This window comes from Vombatus ursinus, unplaced genomic scaffold (genome assembly GCF_900497805.2).
Source record: "Vombatus ursinus unplaced genomic scaffold, bare-nosed wombat genome assembly UNPS02014779.1, whole genome shotgun sequence".
Lineage (NCBI taxonomy): Eukaryota > Metazoa > Chordata > Mammalia > Diprotodontia > Vombatidae > Vombatus > Vombatus ursinus.
The window spans coordinates 3,667,371-3,675,087 of record NW_020954557.1 but is presented as its reverse complement, the minus strand read 5'-3'; the positions used below and the strand labels follow the sequence as shown (position 1 = coordinate 3,675,087).

The 7,717-nt window shown below is 33.7% G+C and overlaps 1 protein-coding gene across 7 annotated transcripts in view; it reads left to right on the top strand.

Annotated features, from left to right (window-relative positions):
* Positions 1-7,717, top strand: part of LOC114045814 (glycerol-3-phosphate dehydrogenase, mitochondrial) — a 197,641-nt gene that overhangs the window by 165,678 nt on the left and 24,246 nt on the right. The window lies entirely within an intron of this gene.

Genomic DNA, 7,717 nt, shown 5'->3' with positions numbered 1-7,717 from the left:
CTTCCTTCCTTCCTTCCTTCCTTCCTTCCTTCCTTCCTTCCTTCCTTTCTTTCTTTCTTTCTGTCTGTCTGTCTCTGGTGTCATTTTGGTAACATTCTTTTGATCTGTTTGCTAGGTCTGACATTTTTGAAGCTCATACTAAGTTATAGGCAAGTAGCAGTTTGTGTTGGTGGAGGGAGTTCCCTGTGCTGACAAAATCACAGATCTGTTGAGTATTCCCACATGCCATCTCAGTCTACTTTTGTACCAGACATCTGCCATAGTAGTGGTTTCTGTGAAAGAAAAGCAATGATCTGTTCTATTCTTAGTACTTACAAGACTGTGTGGCTGTGGACAAGTCACTTAAGATCTCTGGGCCTGTTTTTTTTTTTTTACCTGTAAAATGGGGATAATAATGTTGGCACTAATAATAATACTAGTAGCTGACATTTTATAGTGCTTTCAGTTTTGCAAGACATTTTATATTTGGTCTTCCCAATAATCATGTGGGTAGGTCTTGTTATCTACATTTTACATATGAGGAAGCTGAGGGTTAGGAAGGTTATTATTGCTAATAATCATACAGCTAGTAAGTATCTGAAGCAGAATTTGAACCCAGATTGTGAGTCCAGTATGCTGTCTGCTATACCATGCTGCTTTCCACCTTCCTTACCTTTTTGTTGTCAAGAAAAACCCTAAACCTTAAAATTTATATAAATGTGAGTTCTTATTATTTACCCCTTAATCTTTTCCCTAATACCTTTTTTTCTTCAACATCTAAATGCAGAACAATGTAAAAATTTTTTCCTCTAATTGTTTGGCTAGGGGAGCACAGTTTCTATTAGTTCTCAGGTCTAATCATGTAGTCTGGTAAGGTCAAACTCAAATAGATATGGATACCTGTTGTGGCATATTTTGACTTAGAAAACTACAAATTAACATTATATTGTATTGTATTTTTATTTATTTAAAAAAAATTTCTTAATTACATTTTAATCTGGTTCTGACCTGATGGGGAATTTTGCCATGAGCTATGAGTTTGACATCTCTGCTTTAGAGAGTTCCATTATTTGTATATTACTTAAAGCAGTAGCTCTCAACCTTTTTGGTCTCAGGACCCCTTTATGCTCTTAAAAATTATTGTGGACCCCAAAGAGCTTTCATTTTATATGGGCTATATCTGTCAGTATTTGCCATACTAGAAATTAAAATGGATATATTTTAAAAATATCAAGATGTATAAAATAACAATTAACTCACTAAATGTTAACATAAATATCATTTTTGTAAAAAAAAAAAAGGAAATTTTCCAAAACAAAAAAAGTAAATGAGAAGAGTGGCATTGTTTTATACTTTAAAAGAATCTCATTAGTATCTGGATTAATAGAAGATATCTGCATTCTCATCTCTGTTTTTGAATTCAGTCTGTTGTGATTTGTTGTTTTGGTTGAAACATATGAAGAAAACCAAGCCTCATATAGATATGTAGTTGAAATGGAGAGGAGTATTTTAATAGGCAATATCTTTGCACTATTAAGAAAATTAAGGAAGTTTTCACTTCACAAACTTCCTGAAAAGGGTCCCCAAGGGTCCCCAGTAGTCTGTGGACTATACTTTGAGAACTACTGATCTAAAGGGTGCTGAATTTCAGTGCTATAATAATAACAACAATAATAATAACTAACATTTATATAGTACTTCTATGTATTAAACACTGTGCTTTACAAATATTGTCTCATTTAATCCTCACAACCACCCTGGAAAGTAGGTGCTATTATTATCCCCATTTTACAGATGAGAAACTGAGGCAAACAGAAGTTAAGTGATTTGCCCAGGGTAACACAGATAGTAAGTGCCTGAAGCTGGATTTGAACTCAGGTATTCCTGACTCTAGGCCCAATGCTTTCTTTATGGCACCACCTACCTGCCTCTGCTATGATAACATGTTCATTGTGTAAACATACATGGATGTAAAATCTTAAGGGTTCTTGAATATTTGTATGTTATATTTCTATATAGAGCCACATATTTATATACAAAACATAAATGGATCATAGCATCGTAGACAGAGCTGGAAGAGAGCTCAAAGATCATCTAATCTAAGCTATTTTACTGATGAGGAAACTGAGGCCAAATAAGATATGACTTACCCAAGGCCACACAAGTAGTAGTAGTAGACCTGGGTTTTATCCCAAATCCTCTGATTACTGAACAAATATTCTTTACTTTGAACCTTGAAATATATCACTTAATAACTGTATCAAGTGTGGATTAAGTCCATTAGAAAAAAAAATCCACCACAAAGTACTGGATTATTTAATAGGAAAATATTCCAGTGCCTTCAAAAATGAAAGGATTACTTAATTTTGAAGGTCTTTAATTTCTTTTGCTGGAATTTTATAATATGAAAAATCTTGTTAAAGGCTAGTACATATTTATAAAATTATATTGAAATAAATCACCACTTTGAAAAGATGATTTAAGAAGGTAAGTGGTATTATCTTGTATTTAAGTAGACTGCTTAGAAAGAGTAGGTTTCTATAAAAACCGAGATATCTAGGAATCTAAAACTTCTGTTAGTTAAGGAAGAAATGAATTTGGAAGCAGGACTTTATGCTGCCCATTTCTGGTTCCCTGGCATTCCTCCGTAACTATTAGTAGTGGGAGTAGTAGGATTGCTTTATTCCATTGCTGGGTTGAACATGATATGTAGATCCTAAAGGAAGACAGCTTACTGGATTCCAAATTAGAGGCAGTATTTATCTCAACTTAAGTTACATATGAATAAAAATACCAGTGAGGGTAAAAATTAAAATGACAACATATTTATATGGCTACAAAGTTAAAAAAAAAACTCAACACTCTCTTCACAACAGTTCTGTGATGTAGGTAGTGCCAATGGGCAGCTGGTGTTGTCTTCCATATTGATACCACCTGCAAATAAATGAAGTATGATCACAGCTTTAGTTGGCCTTCATGGTTAACCCCACTTAGAGAGCTTTATGGTAGTTGTGGAACAGTTAAAAATAATGGACAGCTATGGTCAAATTTGATTTTAAGAAAAGTGGTTGAAATTGTTAACTGAGCATGGCCAGTCAAGTCTTCAACTTCTGGGTCTGAAAACATCTGTAGATAAGCTCTCCAGGTGGGAAGCACCTGTGGTAAAAGTGGAAGATATATTTGAGCATCCTGAGAGGCCCCCTTCCTACACTCCCTCTCTTTTGCTCACTTATTATCACTTTTTATCATATCTTAGTTTAGGTTCCTTTTCTAAAATCAAAGATCCTTAGGAACTTTTCATCCAGCCCTCTAACATATAAAAGGCACCATGTTGGGGCATGACATCGAATCTAGATGGGAATAAGAATTAGCCACAGCGTAGTTTCATTTTATTTCTAAGGATCTTCTTACCTAAGAATTTTCATGCCAGCACAAATTCCAAGTAGAACAACAACCTAATTATTAAAATGACTCAATAAACAAAATTAGGGGACCATAGTGGAAAGGAGTGTTGTGTCTTTTAAAACTGTGGAGAAAGGGAAGACTCTTAACCATCTTCAAAGAAAAAATTTATAAAAGATGTTGTATAAAAATTTGCAAAATAAAATGAGTTTAGAGCAAGTAAGGACATTCACTGGGGAAAAAGTCTTTACAATACACATTTCTGACAAAAATAATACCTAAAACCTATAAAGAATTGACACACATTTATCAGAATAAATTCTTTCAGAGTCAAAAATTATTAACTGGGGGTGCATAGATTTGGGTGGGGAGGGTCTGTGACTTGGAATGGGTAAAAATCACATATTTATTATCATTAACATCTAACTGAAATTTAGCATTCTTTTTCAATTATTGAAAAATAATTCTGAGGAGAGGTTCTTTTGATTCACCAGACTGCCACAGATGTCCACAACATACACACAAAAATTAAGAACCCTGCTCTAAGTGGTCAGAGGGCATGAACAGACAGGTCTTGGAAAAATAAATTCATATTGTCAATGAACATGTGAAAAAAATTCAAATTAATAACCAGAGATATAAAAATTAATAAATCCCTGAGAAAGCCATCAAATTGACAAAGATAATGAGAGATGATATTTGGTACCATTGTGCTGCTGAAAAACATACACACTAAACACTGCTGGTGGAACTGTGAATTGGTTCCATTTTTTTTGAAAAACAATTTGGAATTGCATAATAAAAGTTGCAGGAACATTTATACCCTTTGATCTAGTGGTCCCACTATTAGGATTCCATTGGAGGTTATATAGCAGCAAGATCTACTAAAAAAAATTAGTGGAAAACTATACTTAATAATAAAAACAAAAATAAAAAAACACAAAAAACAAACCTATGAAATCAAATCATCCTTATCAACTGGGGAGTGGCAGAAAAAATATGGCTTATGAATGTACTAGAATATCATTTTGCCATAATAAATAGTGAAGAAGAAGAATTTAAAGAAATGGAGGACTTGGATGGAGGTGACAAGGCAACTAGGTGGCACAGTGGATATCATCTTCCGGAATTGAAATGTGGCCTCAGACACTTAGTAGCTGTGTGACTGTGGGCAAGTCACTTATCCTCATTTGCGGCACTTCCTTATCTGTAAAGTGAGCTGGAGAAGGAAGTGGCAAACCATTCCAGTATCATTGCCAAGATAATTCCAAATGGGGTCAGAAGAATAAAATGGGCGTGACACAGATGGAAGAAAGAAAGCAGAACCAATAGAACAATATACATTTTGAATACCAGTATATAACTAAGGAAAGTAATAATAACAACAAGGACAACAACCTACTGAAATACCCAGAAAAGTTCACGAGTCATGGAAACTTTCAAACAGGACATTTTTAAAACTACCTTGTTGAAGTTATACTATGCATTTTTGTTGTATTTTTTTCTTTAACTGTCTCATTAATCACTTTTTAAAACATTTTCTATCCTTCTGTTCTATATTGATGAGAGCATAAGATTTATTTGGGGGGCATATTAAAATAATACTAAAAATGAGAGTAGTAGTTTGCAAGATTGGACAATATCTTCTTTCTGTTAGTAGTGAACCATGGCATTAAGATTCATATTTTTCTTTTTCTTTTTTTTGTTTATATTTTTAAGATTCATATTTTTCTAAAGAAATTTTATTGGTCTCTGAAAGAATCATGCTTTTCAAAGCTTAAAGGGGTTTGAAAAAGAATAGAAGCCTTGAATTTCATCCTTCAGTCAGTTGACTTATTTCTGTTTCATCTACATGTTTTAGTATTTGAGTTTCAAATAATGTGCTAGGCGCTATACCAAATACATTTCTCACTGGTGTTATGTGGGTTTATGATGTGTATGCCTGTCAGGTAGGAACTGGATTGAGTTCATCCATTCATTTCACAGAACCTCCTCAGCATCTGGGGAATGGCAATGACCTTTGGTGTCAACTGACCTGATTTAGATTTAAACTGTTAACCTAGAAGAGGTTCCACATCCCATAACTACTCCCTTGGGCCAACTAGTCTCCCCTACAGATTAAACAAAATGATTGGTTAAGAGCATGGTTTGAAATATTTTGAAAATAGTTCTCATTCATCAGAAGTGAAATCAAGTCATTTAAAAAGGAATTTATTAAATTAATAAATAAATAAAATTTTCAGAAAAGTTTCTGAGCCTCCTCAAATGGCTATAATGCTAAAGAAGAAGAAGAAAAAAAAACTGTCAAATCTTCACACTCCATGCTGTTCATCTGCTGCAAAATGCATCAGAATAAATCCGAAAAGCATTTTGCCTGTTGGGAATAAGATCATGTCTTCTTTTGCAATTTAGAAAGCTTTCCATTCACAGGCTGAAATTTCTAGATTACTTGTTTGTTCTTTCCTGAAATGGGAAATTGATAGTTCTGTTCTTTGTATTGAGTTAAGAAGAAAAATAATATTGAGAAAAAATGTATCATTAAGTCTGTTGTAGAGAGGTTAATAAAATGGATGTGGTGGCCAGCCTAAACTATGACTTAGAAGAATTAAGGGAGACAGAATATTTGCAGTTTCTTCCACCCAAGTAGTTTTTTTCCCTGAGTGCTTCTGAAGGCAGTTCCACTAGTTATACACAGGTTTTCACATGTGCAATTAGTAGTGTTTATAGATGGCCTGTTATTCAATTAACAACGAAGCTGGCCGTATCACCTCATTGCAGACCTGCTTTTTAACTGCCAGAGACGGCACCAGGGTTATCAACTTACACACAGGCTTGGATGTGTTCCAGCAGTTTAATTATCGTGTCACACGCTTTGCTTTTTCTAGTTTCATTAGTTTATAAATGTAATATGGTATCTTATTTCTGTGATTAACACTTCATTTCGGCAGGTTAAACATGCTGCTAGAGAAGTATTGATTTCTGACACTTCTCTCCCCTCCCCCCCATTCATTTAGATATTTGCACTGATTTTTTTTTAAGTAGCTAACACAAGAAAGCAGTATCCAAAAAAACATACTTGCAAATGGCCCAAGATGAAACAGAGCTATATAGTTTTCTTAACCTAAATGTTGTGTGTTATTTTCTACCATGAACTTTAATAGAAAATACAATGGGTGTACTTGCAAGTTTGGAAGGAATGATAATAATTATAAATAAAAAATTGTGTTCCATTTTTAAAAAATGACATGGAAAAAGTTTTCTAAAGGCAGGTAGGATGTTTATATTGTAAGGAATTAGAAAATAATTCACGTACCTGCTAGTAGATGAAAAATTAATTTTCCAATTTTGCCTTTACTATTTCCATGAACTCATATCAGGCTGTACATTATCTGAGAGGTGCTGGACTATAGGTTGCTTATAGCATCTATGGAACTGGCTCTTTAAAAAAAGTCAATTTAGTGCCATGTGAATAAACCATACAAGATACTTGCTAATGATGATTTGTTTTACTCATTGCTCTAACTCTAATGGTATTTTTATTTTCCTTATTTTTTTTTACAAAGTTTCTATTAATGTTGGATACAGGGTATTTATGAATAGAGAATGGCCCCATCATATAAATATACAACCACCAGAAACCTTATATAAAGTTCACTAGAGCCCTGACATTCCTTCTCTGGCCACATAAGCTCAGTCTCTCTTTGGTTTTTGATGACAAAGGATGCTGTGGCAGAGTGCAGAAAATACTTTAAATGCCTTGGAGTCTCACATTTACTGAACACTTGGGGGATGTGGTATTCTGCCTGGTGCAAGGTCTTACAAGTTTGTGAAGATTTAGGAAATAACTTAGTGAAGTTGGTGTTTTAACTAGTGCTACCAAAGACTTTATCTTGCAGACAATGTTAAATACTTATTTAAAACAAACTTGTTTGGGTTTCTAGTTTGAATGACAATTTGAGAAAGAAAAATTAATCTTTGAGGCTCTGAGTCATGTTGCAATGATCATAATAGTAACGATAACAGCTAGCATTACTTATATATAGTGTTTTAAGATTTGCAAAGAATGTTAAAATATTATCTTATTTGATAATCACAACAACCAGGTGCTATTTTTATCTCTGTTTTATAGATGAAGAAATTGAGGCAGATGGAGATTAAGTGATTTGCTTAGATCACACAGCTAGTAATTGTATGAGGTAGGATGTGAACTCTGATCTTCCTAAATCCAGCACTCTATCCACTATGGCACCCAGCCCTCTCTTTAGTTAGCTGTTTACTTATGATTACAGATATATATATATATATATATATATATATATATATATATATATATATA